The sequence below is a fragment of the Furipterus horrens genome, unplaced genomic scaffold (genome assembly GCF_987537825.1).
Source record: "Furipterus horrens unplaced genomic scaffold, mFurHor1.1.pri manual_scaffold_10, whole genome shotgun sequence".
NCBI classification, from domain to species: domain Eukaryota; kingdom Metazoa; phylum Chordata; class Mammalia; order Chiroptera; family Furipteridae; genus Furipterus; species Furipterus horrens.
The window spans coordinates 12,160,811-12,181,671 of record NW_028327180.1 but is presented as its reverse complement, the minus strand read 5'-3'; positions in this window follow the sequence as shown (position 1 = coordinate 12,181,671).

Genomic DNA, 20,861 nt, shown 5'->3' with positions numbered 1-20,861 from the left:
TAGGAGGAAGAGGAACAGGTTGACTTTGGACATATTCAGCTTGAAGTGCCTATTAGACACAAAGAGTGAACGTCAACTATGCCTCTGTATGTTTAAATCTAGGGTTCAGGAAAGAGGCAGACACTGAGGGTGTGAACTCAGGAGTCATCCACATGGAGATGACATGAACTTCATGAAACCGGAAGATGTTATCAAGGCGCTGAGATAGAAAAGAGAAGAGGCCACACGTCCATGACCCTGGTTCTGTTACAGAACATAGTGCAACTTCAAGCCGCAGCCCCGCCCCGCCAATAGAGCTACTCCACACTCACTCAGCAGCCCTAAGTATTTGGGAGATTCTTGAAACAAGAAAAGGATTAGAGCAACTGAAAGGTGTCTGGAAATGTATTCACTGTAACTGACAGAAGAATCACCTGCCCTGGGTACTCACTCAGGACTTCCTTTTATTTTAAATCCAGTTATCCAGTGCAGTGATTTCATTGCCAACATGTGGGTGATTAAAAGTGATCAGGAGCCTAAGAGAGGTACACACCATGACAACGGCTAGAAGTGACTGAGAAACATGAGTCAGATATAGCTTGAATAGTGAAGACTAACATTTGGACTTCCTGGTGCTTGGCCCCTCTCTCTTCCTGATAAATGACTCTCCCCCCTTATCACTGAGGCACTGAGTATAGGTGGGAAAAAGTGCCAGGGGCCATGCTCAGCCTCTGACCCAGGACCCAAGCAGCTCTGATCCAGTCCCCGGTATGCACACTCTGCTCCCCCGGCAGGGGGTTCAGGGACCACTGAAAGTCACTACAGCACGGTCCTTGGATAGGACGGCCGTGTGATTCAGTTTCCAACCTGGACCACTTCTGAGAGTGAGCTGGGGTGTTATTCCAACAGGCACCAATGGAGACTGTCTCAGGCAAAGAAGAACACATGTGGTCTCACCTATCAACACTCACGCTTTTCGACTCCACTCCCATTCCAGGCAGCGTACGAAAGCACATTTCCCAACCACAGAAAATACTCCCTGGGATGGCTTCTTGTAACGACAATTTTTCTCTTAGAACGTTTCCAGAAACATTTCAGCACTTCTTATAGATCTGAGATCCCATGAAACTTACTGGCTGGGCCATTCTTTAATCCCTGGCTATCATGCAGTGAGCATCGCTGGATCCCGGGAGCCAGGGACGTTGATTTATAGAAGGTACTCAGTGCAGGTGCATGCATGATTAACTGTGTTAACTCATGTAGTCCTCACAACACCAGCAAGGAGTTAGCCCCCTTGCCTGATGAATTCACTGGTGCCCAGGGAGGTTAGGGAACTTGGCTAAATTCACCCAGCTATTGGGCGGCCACACCAGGATTTTATGTTATTACTGCCTGGCCTCTATGCCTAGCCCCCTCTCCCCGTGCTTACGAGAGAAAGGTGATGGAAGAAAAACGACGAATGATTCATCAAAGATGTAAAGGGAGTTCATGCCCCATAAGATGGCTGAGCCCAGGATTTTTCCTTTGTCCTATTCCCTAAACTAATCATTTCAACATACAACCAGATGAAGAAAATGTCAATGAAAATTCTGCATGTCACCCTCTCCCACCTCACCCCACTGGAAAGGCAGGAAACCCTCTCAAAGGCTCCTAACATGACTTAAAATATCCACTGAGGAATTTCTCAGATGGCACCACAGGCCACTAGCTCTGCGAAACAGCCCGCAATCATTAATGACTTTTTTAACAGCTAGTAGTTTGTTCCCTAATGGAGGAACTTCTCTCTCCCCACCACGGGCTTTATACTTAGTCCAAGGTCTCATTACCAGGACTGCCCACACCTGATTGGGCCTCAGAACCACCTGGGAGCCCTGGATAAAATACCGTTGCCCAGGCTTCACCCCAGAACACCTGGTCTAAAGGTCTGGGGCTGGGCCAGGAAATCAATACCTTCAGCAGGCTCCCAAAGTGATTCTGATATAGTCAGTCCAAACACTCAGCTTTGGGGAGTCAATAAACACTGTGAAGGAGGAAGTTGGTATAAAAAATAAAAAAACATCACAAACGAGTGTCTTGCCTTTTCTGCCAAGCTGCAATTTTCTCCAAGTTTCTTCCTCTCGCTAGTGAAGCAAGACAGCCACACCAACCCAAACTTTCTGCAGCGCCCCTGAAGCTCAGGGCCATTCAGATCTTCACCCAGCTGGTCCTACACTGGTAAGTCAGAGCAGGGCCCGTTATAAACCTAACCAAAAACTCATCCCACTACAGCCTAGTTATAAAATCCACAGGCATTTTTCAACTTCAACAGCTTGGGTTGTAGACCGCCTTCTCAATACCCAATGGCAAACACGGTTTACATTCTAGTCTATACATATATTTAAGAGTATCTTTTGTAGAGTTAGGTAACAGATGATATAAATATTTTTAAAGTTTAAATCTGTAATTTGTCTATCAGCTCTTGAAGAAGTTCAAAGATTATAATGACCTTGAGATTAGCACATACACCAAAGTGTTTCCAGTGTAGGGAACCGTCTCTTGACGCCAATCAAAATGCAGCTTCATTTTTGTCTCACACTGTTTGTCTGCACATTGAAATCATGTGAGGAGCTTCAACCATCCTGATGCCTGGGCCACACCCTCAAACGCTCTAATTTATTCGGTCTGGGGCATGGCCCGGCCCTTTAGATTTTTTAAAGTTCCCCGTGGCACAAAAGCGCAGCTAAGATTGAGAACCATGCTTTATCCACGATGCGGTGGCAGCACTAGGTCAGATCTGAATGGAGGTTTTGGCAAGTCCCTGATTTCCTGGCAACTCTCAGATGATATAGGGCCTTGGGCTCTATCTCAGTTCAGGACTTTGACTCTCTAATCTCTTATAAGTTTCAAGCCTCTGAATTTCTCTCTTTCACTGGGCATCGATCTTCTCCCTTGCCCAGCTCCCACGCCTGGGGCAGTGGAGAGGTGGTGATGGTCCAGTCCTCACGGTCTCTGCCCCGCTGCTCACCTGTCCCACACTTGATTCTGCTGTCAGGAAGGTGGGGGTGGGAGAAGAGGACGTGTGGGGTGAGGAGGGGGGAGGAGCTAGCCCAGGATGTTTCTTTGCACCTTGGGACCTGGCAGATGGTCAAAAGGGAAGTCCCTGCTGAGCGAGCAGGTGCTGAGCAGCCTCTATCCTAAATGAGGCTCTCCTTTGGTCTCTTGGGGATCTCCATGTTGGGACACCTGGTTTTAAGCCCCCCCCACGTTTACTTTGTAGCCTGTAGTCACACGAGGCCTCTTCCATTGGAGGCTTCCTCACCACCAAGGCGGTCTGGAGAGGAAATCTCTCCTCTCCAGCCCACAGCTGGACAGAAAAACACCGTGCAGTGTGCAGTGGGGAGAGATAAGTCCTCAATTAGGGAACAAATTACTAGCTATTAAAGAGAAGTATTCGTGACTGTGGGCTGTGTCTTTGCAGAGCCAGCTGCTTGGGGTGTCACCTGATTCATACCAACAGTCCTAAGAAGTTAGTCTCCCTTTGGGAGGGCATTTTGACCATATCTATAAAAATTTTAAATGCACATAAAATTTGACCCTGCCATTTTACATCTAGCATTCATTCTACAGAAACAACTAAGTCTGTGCCTAAGGTTACGCACACAAAGACATTCACTTGGCATTGTTTGTAATAATGAAAACTGAGACCACCTGAACACCTCTCGTAAATATAATAGCTAATTAATTCATGGCCATTCATATCACAGATCATTATGCAGGATAAGTATGAATGGTAAGAAGCCACTTTTGTAGAAAAAAAGATATGTACATGAACCTACATATGCCCCCAAAATTATCAAACTGTATCCATGGTGGTCTTTGAAGAAGGAAGCGTGAGTGGAAGAAGGTAAAAGGGGGAACTCAAAGGTTGCTCAGCTCTCTGTGTTAATACTTAAACTTTTGCACTAGTAATGCATTTGTGCATGTCCTGGGTGACTTGTTATATATAATTGGCCTGAAAATCTGTAGTAGCACTTACCACTTCTACCAGAAATGAACTTCCGTTCCCAGTCTGGCTGCGAATCCAGCCCCGCTAAAGTCCTGGCCTCCCTCACTCATCAAATGCTAATCCATCTTAACCTCGTGGTTCCACAGCAGTCTTGCAAGCATGAGCCTGGGCTGGTATGTCCCCTGGGGTAAACCAGCACTCCCTCTCAAGGCGGGCGCCTGCCAGCCTGGGTGCCACATCCTTGGCGTCAGCACGGCAGTGTCGGTGACTCCTGCGGTCTCCCTCCTGGCAGCTGGAACTCCACGAGCTCCACGAATAGCAGCGAACGGAAGGCTTCACAGATTTTGTCAGGCATGGCTGGAGCATAGGCCGCCAGCCCAGCAGTCAGCAGACCCCGAAGCGGAGGGCTGTCTCAGGCAGTGGCTGCTCTCTAACTGGGTCAGACAGGCTTGTCCTGACTTGGCACAAACAAACAGTGCCCTCTTCTGCCCAACGGCAGAACTTCGGCGCAAAACCACAGCCTGGTGCAGTATCCGGAACCTTCATTTGGTTCAGGATGCGTCTTGCAAGATGGGCCAAAGGGACTGAAAAATCAGGAATATGAGCCAGAGAGCCATGTGCAGGAAAGCTGTCACTCGGACTGTGCCCTACATTCATGTCCCAATTTTACAAGTATCCTATTTTAACCACAGAAAAGATGGTAAAAAGATTTAAATAATAGGGTAAGTCCCATCTATTAAACTGCCCCCCCAAAAAAGTTAAGTGCTTCAATTTTATATAGCTCAGAGGAAGAGGAAATATTATCGATGGCAGTGGCATGGAACATCAGCTCAAGTTTTCCTGAGAAACAGTCTTGCAATAAATTACAATTTTTTTAAATCTCTTACTACAAATTTGCCCAGTGATTTTACATTGGGAATCTTTCCCCAAAACAAAAAAAAAAAATTAAAACATATTAAAATAAATAAGTAAAAGACCCAAATAAATGAAGTAATTTATATAAAGATATTCAGCGCAGTATCGTATTTCATTATTTCATGGCGTAAAACCGGAAAAGCTCACATCCAAGGGGCAAGCGGCACAGAAACAGCTCTGTGACGTACAGCATGACCTCACCACGTTTTGCCATAAAGCCACTGAGACTCGTGATTTCGGGGACACCTATAATATACACATTGCGTGTGTGACACAGTGGGAAAACTCAGAATCCTACATGATGTTCAGACTCTGACTCCAATGCCAGTGCACGCAACGGCACAAGGTTTTGGGGACAGTTTGGTGTTCGCACTTCTCTATAGAAACAATTACGGGTGAAGCAGTAAAGAAGGGCGTAGAGAGAAAGCAAGCAAGAGAGAAAAAAGCCATTCGCTGCAGTTTCCTGCTTCCGTCCTCACCGCCTCGTCTCAGAGCATCATGTTCTGTTTTGCGAGCCACGGAAACCTATTTTTCTTACATTGATTGTTTGGTAATAAGAAACTACTCATTTATTAATAAATGAGAAAGCAGAATGGCCTTAGAAAGTTATGCCAGATCTCCCTTCTCATCCCTTAAACACAGAGCTTCATACCTTGAGGCTCAGGTAGGCACAAGCTTAAGAAAACTGTAGGTCCACATGTTAGTATTTATAATCTCTAATCTGAGGTTAAAAATCAAGCTTACCCAGAAGGTCCTGTAATAGGAAAATCAAGCTAAAATTGAGAGGGTTTCGTGAAGACCCTGAGGAGGCTGGAATGCGACAGCTTGCTGGGGGCGCCCCATACGAGAGCGAAGGCAACGCGATGGATTTTCACAATTCTCATGCCTAAACTCACGGTATGTTCTCACCCTGGCCTGCAGGGAGTGAAGGCGTGGGCTTGAAATGTCTAACACGACACAGACCTTCGCAGGGACTCGACTCTCTCTCTCTTGTGAGGACCAGGCAGTGGTTCTCAATCTATCCGGCCTGGGAATTACTTGAGGAGGTTAATCTCCCACTCCTGGGCCTCCTTGGCCAGATGCTCCACAGAGGTCTAGGCAAGACCAGGTGAACTTCATTTTAACAGTGCAGCTGGCCCACACTGCACTTGGCTAAATACTACTGTTCACACAGCAGGGCTCCTAAATTAACCTCCTTGAAAAGTTCTAAGTCTTCTTAAAGCTGGGGTCCCAGACACTAAGTTAGAGAACACAGAATCCAACCAATTCTCAAAATCCCCAGTTACCAAAACCCTAGTCTAAGCCCTCACTGTCCCTCACCTGGACTCTGACACTGGCCTCCTCACGGGTCTCCCTGCTCCTACACAGCTGTCAGAGGGGCCCTTTGAAGCCCAAGTCAGATCATGTTATCCCTCTGCTTAGCCTCCTCTAGATTCCTGACCTTGACCTACAAGGCCCCATGTAACTTTGCTTCTAGCTACTTTCCTAAATTCATTGCCTTCTCCCTCTCCACTCCAGCCACAGTGGCCTCCTAACATATAGCGTTAGGCTTTCTGATCCCTTTGGCTGAATGCTCTTCCACCAAATACCCTCCTGCTTACATTTTCATTTCATTGCCACCTTAGTGAGAGGGTCTCCTTGATTCCTAGACCCTGCCACCCTTTCTCCTCTATTTTCCCTTTCTGCATTCACTGCATAACACATGGTACATGCGTGTGTCTTTGTGAGAGCAGTGGCCCGTTGTGTTGTCTGCATTATGCAGTCTCGGCAGCTAGAGCAGCGTGTAGCATGTAAAAGGTGCTCAATAAATACCCGATGAATGAATAAAGGTAGGAATTTCACATATGCAGTCCATAGGAAGTAAGTCATACATAGAACCCACTGGGGTCTATTTGGGGAGTTCAAGATTATATATGAAGGGAAAGGTCTACCCTGCCTGGTCTGCAACGTCCCTAGATGTCCAGTGGGATCTTCATTTTATAGGAAAGGAAGCAGGTGTTTACTCTTGGCTACAGAAACCCACATTCATATGACCCTGCTCCTGCTCTGAGTCCCCACATCACGCTGCAGACCCAAATGGCAGACACTGAGAAGAAAAATTGCCCCACTTCTTCAGTCTACGCCCTCACTCTCGTGGTTTCAAACAGGTAAACACAGAAAAAAATTGAAATATGGTATTTTGAGTGTTTAACGCATTCCTTTGTCTGCTGGTGAGGGACATGCATCCAGCTGATCCCAAAGCAAGGCATTTAGAATCAGATGTAGCAGAAAGGGTACTACATTCACCTCTGATCCTTCATGAGAGGTCCAGGCCTGATCCTGACTAGCTAATGTTATTAAGATGAAGCTCGCGAGAAGCATTAGAAGCTTGTGTTCAATTAGAAGTTCCTGATAATAGACCATAACAGATAATAGACTGTAACGTGTATTATCCATGAAGTCAAAGGCTCTGTAAATACCAATAAAAGCTGCAATCTTATATCACTCCTATTAACTTTCTCCACCAAGTCTTAAAATGCAGAGCAATGATCAATAGTGAAATAACTGTGACTAAAACTCCACACACTTTGCCTGTAAACAAGGAGGAAAACCGCCATAGGTTGTAGGTTGGAAACACAGAAATTAATGAGTCAGTAATCTGGAAGAGTGCTTTAAAACTTTGTGATCAATTGCACAGATCCTATCCAGATGGAACCATACATACTAAGGAGCTGAGGAGGGCAAACACATCTGTAAGAATTAAAGAACTCCCACCAGAGATACAGTGGCATAAAATTTTCATGGGTTGTGTTAGTGAGGTTCAGTGTTTTAATCTGCTGCTCCATATGAGAGCACATTACCAAGAGCTAATGTGAGAAGGCCTGAATCCAATACGTTTGGGGCAGTTGATGTTGGCTTATTGCATTTTGAAATGAGGACTTCTCTGGTAACTGTCAAAATCTGGGGTCATGTCTTCATTATTATTGTGTTCAAGTAATAGTGCCTTTGACCCCACCTTTGCCCTTGTTACTCGCTCTATTACCAGGACCTCTGATAAGGTTTTATTTTATGCAGAAGCAAAAACAAATTTACAATAGCATTTGTATTTCATAAGCTACCTGGTGCCCGCTGTATTCCATCTGGCATCTACCTCGGTAACCCTGCTAAGGCATTTTTACCTCGTTGTCTTTTCAAACGAGGAATTATAAAAGCAATGCCTGTATTTGTTTAAAACATAGGCAAAAAGAAGGAGCGGGGAGGAGGAGGAGGAGGAGGAGAACCAGAAGAACAAGGACAAGACGCAGCAGCTTCCATTTTTCAACAATCCACTGAGAGGACATTGAGAGGTGTGTGCCTGTGTGTGTCTTGCTTGCACACACACACTTCTCAGGAACAAAGTAACTAATGAAATCTGACTACCCCATTCCACCTCACTCCTTCCAATTCCACCAATGCATTAGTCAAGTTACTAAAGACAAGACGGCCCGAGGACAGCTATGTCAAAGACGGAAGTGAAGGTGAAAGATTATTTTTACAGAGCTCAAAATGTTTGTCCTGAAATTGCTAGTGGACAGGAGAGGCTACCGGACATAGTATACCACCTTAGAGGTTGCTCTGGATCAGAACTAGAACCGGAGGCCCCATAACAAAATGAGAAAAGTGGTATTTCTGACATGAGGGGCTTCTTCAAATTGTGCTCTGTAGTGACAGGAGACTGGCTGTTTCCGGCAGTCTGGGTATCATCCTGCCTGTCGCTCACCGCCATATGTAACTGGCAATTTTCCTCCATGTGTTCTCATGTTCCTCCTCCTCTCCCGTCTCTTCTTTCCCCTGTAGCAGTTCCCTGTCTTTACCTTCTCTTTCCCCTCTGCCTTAGCGTGGATGCTGTCACCAAGGCCTCAAACTTTTTTTTTAGTATTCTATTCTAAGCTTATTCCGAACTGGCCAGATCAGTCATTTCCAATTCCCCTCCCTTTTCTTTTTTAATCTTCACCTGAGATCTTTTCATTGCTTATAGAGGGGACCAAACACACAACCTAATATGCACCCTGACCTGGAATCAAACCCACGACCTTTCTGTTTACAGAACAACACTCCCACTAACTGAGCCACCCAGCCAAGGCTTTGATCCTTTTCTACCCACAGCACATGGGGGATGTAGCAGGACTCTGATCAGTATTCAAGGCTCACTTCAGCACTGATTTTAGGAGGTAGAGAAGGGCACGTGAGATTCTTCCAGGAACGGGAAAACTTTGTAGGTTGACAAGTTCTTCTAAACGCTTCCAATGAAAGTCTGATGAGCATGTCTCCCGCCATCCCTTCCGCACGCATGTGCATCTCTGCTCTAGAGGTTGCTACCCAAAGTGAGGGTCCACAGGCCAGCTGTGCTGGCATCACTTGGAGCTTGTTGGAATCCAGGTTCTCAGCCTTCCACCCCAGACCCGTTGAATCAAAATCTGCATTTTAACTAGATCTTCACATTAAAGGCTGAGAAGCGTTCTCTGTCATAAGAATATAGTAAAACACAGCACACCTAATGGTATAGATGTCATTCAACTTTCAAAAGGAACGTATGCAATGGAATAGTATGATCTTTGGAGTAAAGCAGACTGCTGCTTTTTGCTTCTAACACTTAATAACTGAATCTTCAGCAAATTATTTAACCCTCTGGAACCTCAATTAACACAGGTGTAAAATGGATACAGTAATACCTATCTTGTAGAGAAAATTCATATACAATTCTTAGCAGAGTGCCACACATAGAGTAAGTATGGAATAAATTAATTTTTAAATTTAATTGTTAAAATTATTGCCAATGCTATTATTATCATCATCATTTAATTTAACATAGCTTCTTATGTTATTAAAAATTATTCAGATCAAGTTACCCAGGCATGCTTCGTATCTCCCCAAAGCTTTCAACATGAAATGGGCAATAACTATACGGGCAATTGCACAAAGAAAGCAGTGCGCTGACAAGCTAACACATTCACTCAGATCTGTTTGTGCTGAAATCTTAGTGGGCATGAGGTGGGGTTTATTAGTCTGACCCACTGATTAAATAGCATTATCTGAGTCATAAACTACAAAATCAGGGTACCACTAAAACATGATGAGATTAAAACTTCACCAAATAAAAAATACATCAAAGAAGAGTCAAAAAATTGGTGACACAGAGGCTTTATCTTGCTGGATAAACTTTTTTTTTTTATCATAGTGTCAACAATAATCTCTAATGGAATTTTTTAATAATCTAATGTGATCTGAACTAAAATAAATAGAGATGCCTTAAAGCTCAAGCCAAACATCAAATTAAATATACCAAACATAAATGGCATACTTTCTAATCCAGTGTATGAAGCAAAATGCCACAAAAGGGCCCTTACTCTTCATTAATTGAAAGGTAGACAGATATGCAGGGCAACAGAAACACCTCTTTTTAATAGTCCATCCATCATGCAATTGGGTTATTTTTACTGATTCTACATAGGAGCCACGGCTAAGCCTAAAAATTAGTAGAAATGAATAAAAACATTATTTTTAAGTTATTTCAAGCTCTTCTCTTTAGTTTACATTCAGCTCCCAACCCCCAACATGTTTTAATTATGTTTAAAAATATAATTTCAAAGAGCCTGTATAAAAGACTCATGGACATAGACAACGGGGAGGGATATGATTGCGGGAGAGGGGGTGGGCTGGGTGGGGGAGAGAAATTGGGGGGAAAGGGGATAACTGTAATTGAAAAACCAAAATAAAAAATATATATATATATATAATTTCAGTAAATGATTGCTCTCATTCCTTTTATACAACAAATGTCCTTTTGTAGCTGCTTTATCAGAAATTAAGAGATTACTATGAACTCTTTCCTTAGTCTGCCCTATTCCTATTATGTTTGCATTGGTTAAACTTATATGTTTACATAATCAAAACTCACTTCCAATCAGCTCTACCAAAACCACTTCTCCAGTTTTCCAATAGTTATATTAAAATTATTAACATTATTTACCTCTTTATTAATGTTTCAGTATTAGTAAATTTTATTAATTTGGCTAATCCAAATAGAATTCTCATTTCTAAAAATTTATTTGAAAGGCATAGTAATAAAATAATTAATCGTGTGAGGCTGAGAATAGATTTTGATGGGAATTCACTTGGAAACTCCTTGTATGTGTAATAAAAATTAAAGGTTAAGATCAATACAGACATCTCTTTAACTGTTATTCATTTTAGGACAGGACCTCTGGGCCAGAAGTGGTATCTAGTATCTAGATAATGTGAAAACCAAGGACTAGGCGGAAACCCAGTCATGAGTACAACTGCAAGACTGAATTCATTTAAGAAGTAGAATATCAATTTTGAGGTATCATACACCCTTTATTTAATTTCCTCTTTGCCTGCACTTTTGCTTTGTTTCGGTTTGTTTTTAAGTCAACTTTCAGTCTATAAATGGGGTCTATGTTCTCAGACAGCTAAGCAGATTTCAAGGAACTAGAAATAGAACAGACAATGGAAAAAACTTCCATTCATCCATCCATTTACTCATTTACACATTATAAATTTGGGGCAAAATATCAGTGATTTGCTGTTAAAATGGTGAAGTAAAATACATTTTCATTAACAAGGGGAAGAAGATAGTAACCATTGATTATTAAAAACCATGGTTTCTGGGATTTTATTAACAACTGTTTATTTAGAGCTATGATGTACCAGTCATCGATCTGAAAGTCCAATGAAGCAGAAAGAGAAGTAAATTGGAGGTAGAATATGGCACTCAAAGTAGAGTTCTAGGAAGATAACGGAGAGGGAGGGCCAACCCAGAAAGGAGGGGTCAGTAAGTCCTTCCAGGTGTGTTTGTTCCATTATCAAAGTCAGAAATGTTGCCAGTCCTATCCCCTTACATAATGTATCATCTGGCCTGTTTTTTCTATAAAGTGCCTTTAATTTATAGTCTCACCTTCTCTGGATTCTTCAAAATATGAAAATCTAAGTTTATATTTATAATACATAAAGACAAGAAAGAAAGAGTTAATAGACTTTCTCCATCTGAGAAAACCTATGAATTTTGGCATTATTAAAAATGCTAAGATGATGAAGCAGAATCCATTGTTAAGGACCATTCATAAAACAAACTGTTTAGAAAAGTTCTGTGTGGCAACATTTGCATACAATAAGTTTGAGACAGGAGTGAGTTCTCTCTTTTTTCTCCTTCCAACTATTTTCTGATAATAAGTGCTTTCTCTATTGCATAACATGGTAAAGTGCACAAAAGCCCAGATGCCAGCATTTCACCTTACGTCTTACTATTATTTTGAAAATGTTATCTATTCTCAAGTTTTGATGGCTTCTCACAGCTTGGTAAGAAATGTGAAGAGATCCTAAATTCCTAAGTCCAACAGCTGTAGCACCTTGGATAATCATTTTAAATTCATTAAAATAAAGCAAAAATAACTAATCTGTAAATCAGCACTGTTTGAAGTAATGACAAGAAACTATGGACTTCTGGCCAAGATGGAGACATAGACAGACATGCTGCATCTCCCTCCACAACTAAGAAGGAATACAACTACTTCAAAACTAGAAACAACCAGAAGTTCCAGAAAATCAAAGTGCATGGAAGTCCAGCAAACAAAGATATAAAGAAGAAATACTCATCCAGACAGGAGCGACAGCTCTCCCTGGGACACGGAAGCAAACAAACACAGGAGACTTCCAGCCAAGATGGAGGCCTAGACTGACACACTCCGTCTTCCTCCACAACTAAGAAGGAATACAACTACCTCCAAACTAGAGACAACCAGAAGTTCCAGAAAATAAATGGAAGTCCAATGTATGAAGTTATAAAGAAGTGGTGCTCATCTGGACAGGTAGGAGGGGCGAAGCTGGGGAGGAGAAGTCAAGCTGTCCTGTCCATGGCAGCAGCAGTGATGGCGGCAGGGCAGCAGTAAGCAGAGACATCCGTATTTAGGAGGAGGCAAGAAGTGCCTGGGGAGCACCCCCCGCTGCAGATCAGACCCGTCAGCTTGTGATTCCAAAGCCAGGGAAGGCAGACCCCCATTGCCTTGGACTGTGAGGCCCCGTGGGGGTGGGGAAAGAGCAGGAGGCTCCCAGTCTCTCAGCAGAGAGTGAATGGCAGGAATCCATTTTGGACCCCCACCCCCACAAAAAATGCCACAGTGTGGTGAGACGGGTTGCCCGGTTGTGATGCGTGCATGGGGCTCCACGCTCTATAGAGTAGGAGGTGTGACAGCCCTGCCCAGGAAGCAAAGGTAAGCACAAAACTGTTCAGGATGGCACAGATCATGATAGAGACCCCAGTGACACAGCTGACCAGACAGCAAATTTCTAATCTAACGAAGCAGCAGATAGGAAATCTTTCTGAGGCACAGTTTAGAGCTTTAGCTATAAAAGTGCTTACAGACCTAACAGCAGATCTTAAAACAGTGAAGGAATGAAGGCTCGTCCTGCTGAAATGAACAAAAACACATACAAAACTAGTGGTGAGGGCAAGAAAACCAGGGATCAAATCAACAAATCAGAACATAAGGAAGGAAGAGTCAACCAGTGCAGAAACAGGAAATGAGAAGTGAGGAAAATGAGGAGAGGCTCAGAAACTTATTGGACAGCTATTAGCAGGCCAACATCCGAATCATAGGGTTGCCACAAAGTGAAGAAGAAGAACTAGAAATTGAAAAATTATGTGAAAAAATAATGACGCAGAACTTCCCAAACTTGGGGAAGGAAATAGACTTACAGGTCCAGGAAGCACAGAGAGTTCTAAAACAACTAGACCCAGAGAGAACCACACCAAGACACATTATAATCAAAATGTGAAAAATTAACGCTAAAGAGAGAATCTTAAAAGCAGCAAGAGAGAAGAAGAGAATTACATACAAAGGGGTCCCAATAAGACTGTCAGCTGATTTCTCAAAAGAAACTCTGCAGGCAAGAAGGGACTGGCAAGAAATATTCAAAGTAATGAAAAGCAAAAACCTACAACCACGATTACTCTATCCAGCGAAGCTGTCATTCAGAAGAGAAGGGCAGAGAAAGTGCTTCCAGGACAAAGTAAAACTGAAGGAGTTCATCAGATCCAAACCACTGTTATATGAAACGTTAAAGGGGCTTGTTTAGGAGAAAGAGGATCAAAACTATGAACATTAACATGAAAACTGTATCACAACAACCAAGAACAGAAGCTAGGGAACCAAAACAAAGACAAACTAAGTAGGCAATGAGAGTGGGAAAAGAATTATAGGTATGGGGAAAATTATGGGGGGAGGTCAGCAGGGAGGAGGAAGTGGGTAATGGGAGGGAGATGGTGCAGGAATTAAGAAGCATAGTAGGAGGGAGTGGAGTAAACAGGAAGAGGTTGAGAAGAACTATATGCACAACCAATGGGCATGGACTAAGAGGGGGGACAATTGGAGACATGGATGTCACTGGGTGGAGGGAAACATCGTCGTCGGCAGCCGTCCGTCTCGAGAGACGATGGTGTAGCTTCTTAAGAGTCTATCTGCACCGCCGAGAATGGCTGTGCAGTCCAACTCGGGAGTGACACGGTATGTCTCCTCCCGTGTTGAATCGACATCTTGTGATGACGCTGGAGTGTCCTCTCCAGTGAAGCTGAAGCTACAGAGCCTGGGCAGGGTGATATGGAGGATCTGCTGTTGCCCATGCAGCAGACCCCCCCTCTCTTCGCAGCTGAAGGATCCAAGGGAAAGACGGAGTCAATACAGCTTGGCTTCAGGTGCGCCGCAGGAGTTGCCGGTGTTGACTACAACGTCAAACCGCCTTAGGGACTCCGGCTCCGGATTTTCTGTCGGGGTTTACTCCCTTAGCCTTTCCCCTGAAGAGGTATGCCGCAAGGCAGCGGAGGTTTTTTGGAATCAGAGTTTTCCTTCTCTGATGTGCCCTGACTGGAAGATCGAACCAGCGACACTTAGCTCGCAGGCCGACGCTCAATCCACTGAGCCAAACCAGCCAGGGTTATTGCCTCTAATACAGTTTGCTAATATAGCAGTAAGCTCAATGGGTGATAGGCTATTTCTAGATTTAGCTCATGGGGGAATATAACTGAAGGTCACAGTGGTCTTGCACTCTAGTATTAGGAGACATCAATGTGCTGAGCAGTCAGGGGTTCTCTGAAAGCCAGCCACAAAAATGCCCTTCTAAAATGAAATGTGAGTACATGACAAATGCCACAGAAAAACAGGTCCGATTTCATCATGAGTGCCTTGGTATTTGAGATGTAGCCTTATGCAAATACATTTATTTTAACCATCCGTGACTATGTTCTTGCTTATTAGTGGCTATCTTCGCAATTAATGCATTCTTCCTAATGGTGAGTTTTCAGTTGGAATGGGCTTTCTGCCAAAGCAGAAGCTGATGGACTAAGTTGTCTGATCTAAAATTAGAACATCCTTCTCTTTTATTTCAACAAAAAATTAAGGTCACATCTTTCTAAAAGTTGACCCTTGAGTCAAAGATAATTTAGAACAAGGATCAGGCTATCCTTGCTATCTTGTGTAAATTCATGCGATACATTTTAATAAATTGTATTGCTTCCCTGTACTGTTCTCTACTGTGACTTTTGGTCTCTGTTTTGGCCACTCTTCACCCACCAACACACCGCACCTTCAGGAAAGAGAAACAGAGACTGGCCATTTCAGGCTGATTGTGTGTAGAAAATAAAGCAAAATGCCTAACTGATAATAAAGTATAACTGTCCCCTTTTCTCTGTACATTTATTTCATTCAGTAAGGGGCAGCTCTATGAGAGGGCTAGAGTCTGGTCTTTTCTCATTGGACCAAGTAACGTCATTTGGCAACAAAGTATGTTTTCTTGTCCCAATAAGAGCATAAACATTTTGAATCCATGGATTCCTATTAAGTTTCTTATGTATCAACCCCAGAATTTGATCATAGAGGCTATGTCAGCAAACCTTTCAATGATATTGATTATGGCCATACAAAAGAGACTCAGGTAATATATGTTGAATGGGACGAAACGCTCCCTTTGAGAGCTTTTATTCTTTTAAAAGCTCTAAGTGAAGAAGCTAAAGCCCACAACTCCTACTATTACTTCCGAACCACTATAGGAAGACTAAGATTTTAATAAGTGATATTTTTGGGATGCCAACTTGGTGGAGCAGATAGACACTTAGGATGTTCAAAGAGTAAACAAAAAAGGAGGTTCCTACTTACCCCTAAGAGCTGTGCATTTATTTCTAACTCACACTGACAAGCGCATGTAAATCAAAAACGTAGATTTCAAAGGAGGACATTTCGTCAAGTTGAAAGATACAGAAGATCAAGTGTTTTCAGACTCAAGTTGAAGGCTGGGTTGAGAGGCCTGGGTGGCATTCCAGACTGAAATTCTGAGACAAAAATATTTTCTTTAAACCTTTCTTTTACCCAACAAAAACAGAGTTTCAATAACATTACTCCTTTTTTTTTTTTTTATGATTGGCAGTATTAAGTACAACATTTCTTTTTAAAAATAGAGATCCCATCAGGAAAATAAGATAATTTGATGAACATATCAGGTAATTTATATACTCATTGGCTTAGACACCAGTTCCTTAAAAGTCAAAACTATATGAACTATGGGAACCCTGCTTTCACTGTGTTTTTACAACCTTTTCTTCTTAGAGGCTAGGAAAAACTTGATATCTAAGATTAGAATCAAGTACATAAAGGACTTCTGTAATTTGTGTAATAAGGAATATATAAATTTATAGAGCTATTACACACATAATACGTAAACCTCAATCTTTAAAATAGTAATATGTATGTGCGTGCAAGCACCCTGCATATTTACAATTGTGGTTATACTATACGGTAGTTACTTCCGAGCATTAACCATGTAAAAAATAGGTTTTGCTTTACAGTTATATGAGCTATTTAAAATCTGTTGTTATTTTTACTCTGCCTATTTTTAGCTGTGCTTACTTAGCTCATAGGTTTTGCATGAAGAGCTAAGCCCTCCTAACAGGTAGGACCCACGGACTTGTGCGAGCCCACAATTGCATTCTCAGTACTGTTCAGGTTCTCAGATACAAACCACAGTCAGAGCATTTCTTCTCGGTACATTTCTCACATTAATTCAAGTTTGTAATTATCCACCTATTTTAGCCCAGGGAAGTTGTACTGTAATGAGCTCTTCTCCAAGGTTTAGAATGGGTCTGTTTCAAGATTTCATTAAATGGCTTAGTCCTCATTGGTCTACAAGCTCATAGTGTAGCTCATAGGTGGTATTGAACGAAGAACTACAGAGACCAAATGTAACAGGCATGATGACTGCCAGTATCAATAATTTAGCATCTTTTGTTTTCATGTGACAGTATCCTGAACAATGTAGCACTTCATGAGTCAGTTTAAAATCGGTTCATTAATGCAAACACTGTTAGACAATGTTATGGAAGACTTTGTTTTTCCCACCCTTTTTGAGAAATTCTATTGCTATAAATTTTAGTATCTAACTTATGGATCAGCTAATAACTACTTTACCATAAACTCCTAGAGCACTTAAATTGTTTAGAAATAACAACTATGCTATATGAAAACATTTGATCCTACAGTCACAGGCCAAAGTGTTCACCTTTTAAGGTTCAGGAGACAACTAAGTGTTAGTTTCCCATTGCTGCTGTAACAGGTTACCACAACTTCAGTGGCTTCAATCAATGCATTACCTTACAGTTCTGTCCGTTAGAAGTCTCACACAAGTCCCACTGCACTATGACCAAGATGTTGGTGGCGCTGTGTTCCTTTCTGAAGGCTCCAGGGGAGAATTCATTCTTTGCCTTTTTCTTCTTCTAGAAGCTGCCCTTATTTCTCAGCCCATGGTCCCCTTCCTCCATAGTCAAAACCAGCAAGGGAGACTTGAACCCTTTGCACATCCTGTCTCTGACTTTTTCTTCTGCCTCCCTCTTCCTCCTTTGTGATGACATTAGGCCCACCCCAATAACCCAAAATACTCTCCTATTTTAAGATCAGATGGTTAGCAAACTTCGTTCCATCTGCTACTTTAATTCCTCTTTGCAATGTAACATAACACAGTTTCCTGGGGTTAAGAGGTGAACACCTTTGGAAAGCCATTATGCTGCCTACCATACTAACACTAAAATTGTTAATGTTGCCAAAACTGTGAAGATCATTCTATGAATCAGGATCTCATGATTCTCTCTATTTAAGTCTCAAGTACATATGGTTAACTTTATTCTGCATAACATTCATTTCCTGTTAAGATAGAGGCACAACTGTATGTAGTTAAAAAAAAAAAAAAAAAAGCATAGTATTGAAATAGCTGGATAAACTTGCTCAGTGATCTACAGACTGAACCAGATGACACAGGGCTAGTTCTAACTTTGTAAGTCTGGTGAGGATCTGCAGAGTCCTGCTCTTCTCTTTGTGACTTCCTCTCAGTCACCATGGAGCCATTGATGCCTACGTTTTTTAGGATATAGAAATTAATAAAAATAAAGTCCTCCCAAAGAGATCCATCAGAACTTCAGGACTGACACCAAATGAGCCTTAGGACTTCTATTCTCTGAACATGAAAATACAACTTAAAAAACTTTTTTAATCAAGGATCACTGGCCGCCACGATTTCTCCTGACCAGTAAAAATATGTACTTACATTAAATCTGCATTAAATATACTTTTTAAAACTTAGTATCACCTAAATGTAAAGTTGGTCATAAGAATTATTCTTATACTGATGGAAAACCACTGACAAAAATGTTTAAAGCAACATGTATAACTAAGTTAACAGCTAGAAGTAGACACAGTACTGCAAATAGATTTTTGTCATCTATACTAATAGAATCCTGCGAATTGCAATTAGCAGTCTTCTGCCTTCCCACAGAGATCCCTTCTCACACACACTGGCTTTTCTATGCATTAACTCTGGCTCCTTATTAAGATGGCTTCAATATGTCTAATTTATCGTGTGTACTATCTATGTCTGCTTCCACAGAATATTATTAAGCATTTGCTATGTTATGTTTCATCCTCTGAATTGTTCCCATCAGGCAAATAAGTAACCAGGAGCATTCTGGAGAGCACAGGCATCTGTGCTCTATGGTCTATTCACTTTCTCAAATGGACTAATTAATACATTCAGCAGAAGCAGAAGCTTGTAGGTGACGTATAAAGGTCACCTTCACACACATCATTACAGTATACCAGCAAAAAGTTTACTAAACCATGACCAACAGGAAGAGGAGGGGAAAAAATATATTACCGTCATTGTCACCTGCTACCCGAATGCTACTACCTCTGCTGGTCTTGGTGGATTACCTGGTGGCGTGACCCCAGACCCTCATCCCACGGGGATCTAGTCATCAGACCCGTCACAGGCTGGGGTAGTTTCCCATGTCCGTTTAGTCAAGTAAGCAAAGAAGCACCTAGACAACCCCAGTGAATCACCTGGACTCCACTCACACTCCTCCCTGCCCCGATCACATAAAGGCAGCCCCCTGCCTCCTGATGAAGTCATTTCTATCTGCCAAGACAGCACTTTCTCTTCTTGAGTGCTGACCTTTGCACATAGAAAGCCAAACCTGCCAATTTGGCGGGCATAGTTTACAATTCAATGCAGTGCTTGTTGGGTAACGTGAAGAAAGATGCCCCCTTTCAGGCCATAGACTTCTAATCATGGAGAGCCCAGTGTTAGAGATGGGAAGGAAAATGTCCCCCAGTTAACTTACTTTACCCCTAAGGGGGCTGCAGTTTCCATTAGGCTTCTTCATAAGTCTCTGAAGGTCAGGTGTCCTTGGCTAGTAACTCTCAGTTTAAGTCATTGTGATACTTGTGACCTCCCCCACCCTGCCCCCAGCCCCTCAAACTTTTGGCAATTAGGCATTGCCCCTTGGCCACTGTATTTTCAGGCTCTTATCACACCCATTGCCATCAGCAAACTAAACTTTGTATTAGTTTGGTTCTATTGTGAGCAGCAGCCTAGTCACCACTCAAGTTTTTAAGGACCCTTGTCCCCAACCTTGCCCCCATCGGTTCTTGTCTTTATGGCCTTAGATCGTTTGTCCCTGGGCTTTCGAGTTGAACATAATCATCTGCCGCATCTTCCAGCCAAAGGTAATGTATCCATTCCAGCATGTCCATTTTCCTCACCCTTTTAATCCTTTCCTCCATCTGCCACAGTACAGCTGGCCTTTCCACTTTGCTCAGAATTGGCCATAGCTTTTTCCATTTCTAAAAGCCATCCACCATCTCCTGGGATCCTAGCAGGGTGTCAAGTCCTGTTAACTTAAGTCCTGCAATCCAAGGACCCAATGTGATGCTACCAAACTTTCCCCTAATTGTCTTCAGCCCCTTTAACAACACCCTCAGATCAAAGCCTCAAGCATACCCCTCCCGCTCTTCCCAGCACGCAATGGTCGATTCTTACAGCTCCATTGGGGTACAGTGGTTTCTCCTCTCTTCAGGCCCCGCTGAGTTTTGCTGAACCCTAATCTCTGTTACTTAACCTAATTCTGGGCCTAACATCCCGGAGATAGGGCAAATCCTGAAGGGGGCCTATGCTGCTGGGGAACATCTCTGCATTGACACCCAGATTGGGAGTGGGATGGGGAGCGCTCATCCTTAACAGAGAAGGGTGAGCTAGGAGTCCGGGGATTAAAAATCTGCAGCAGCAGCCATTCAGATGTCTCCATATCACCAGTCAGGGTCCTGGGTTTCCCCAGCAGTGCCTTGACCACTGCCTAATAGACCTGCCTTGATGGCAAAAGTCTTTGAAGTTCATCCAGTAAGCCTATGAAATCCTGCTGCTGTGAGGGATGAAAGCTTTTTCTGTGTGCATTCAGAGACCCTCTGGCTATCACACCTGCTGTTCCATTGCCTGTGATTGTCTTCAGCTGTTCATTATGCTGCTATAGAATAAGAATGGTCAGCAGTAACCACTCAACCCTGCTATCCTCAGAGCTACAATTCTCTCCATACTTCTCAAATGCCAGCCAGTCTGACAGTGCATTTCTTCCTAC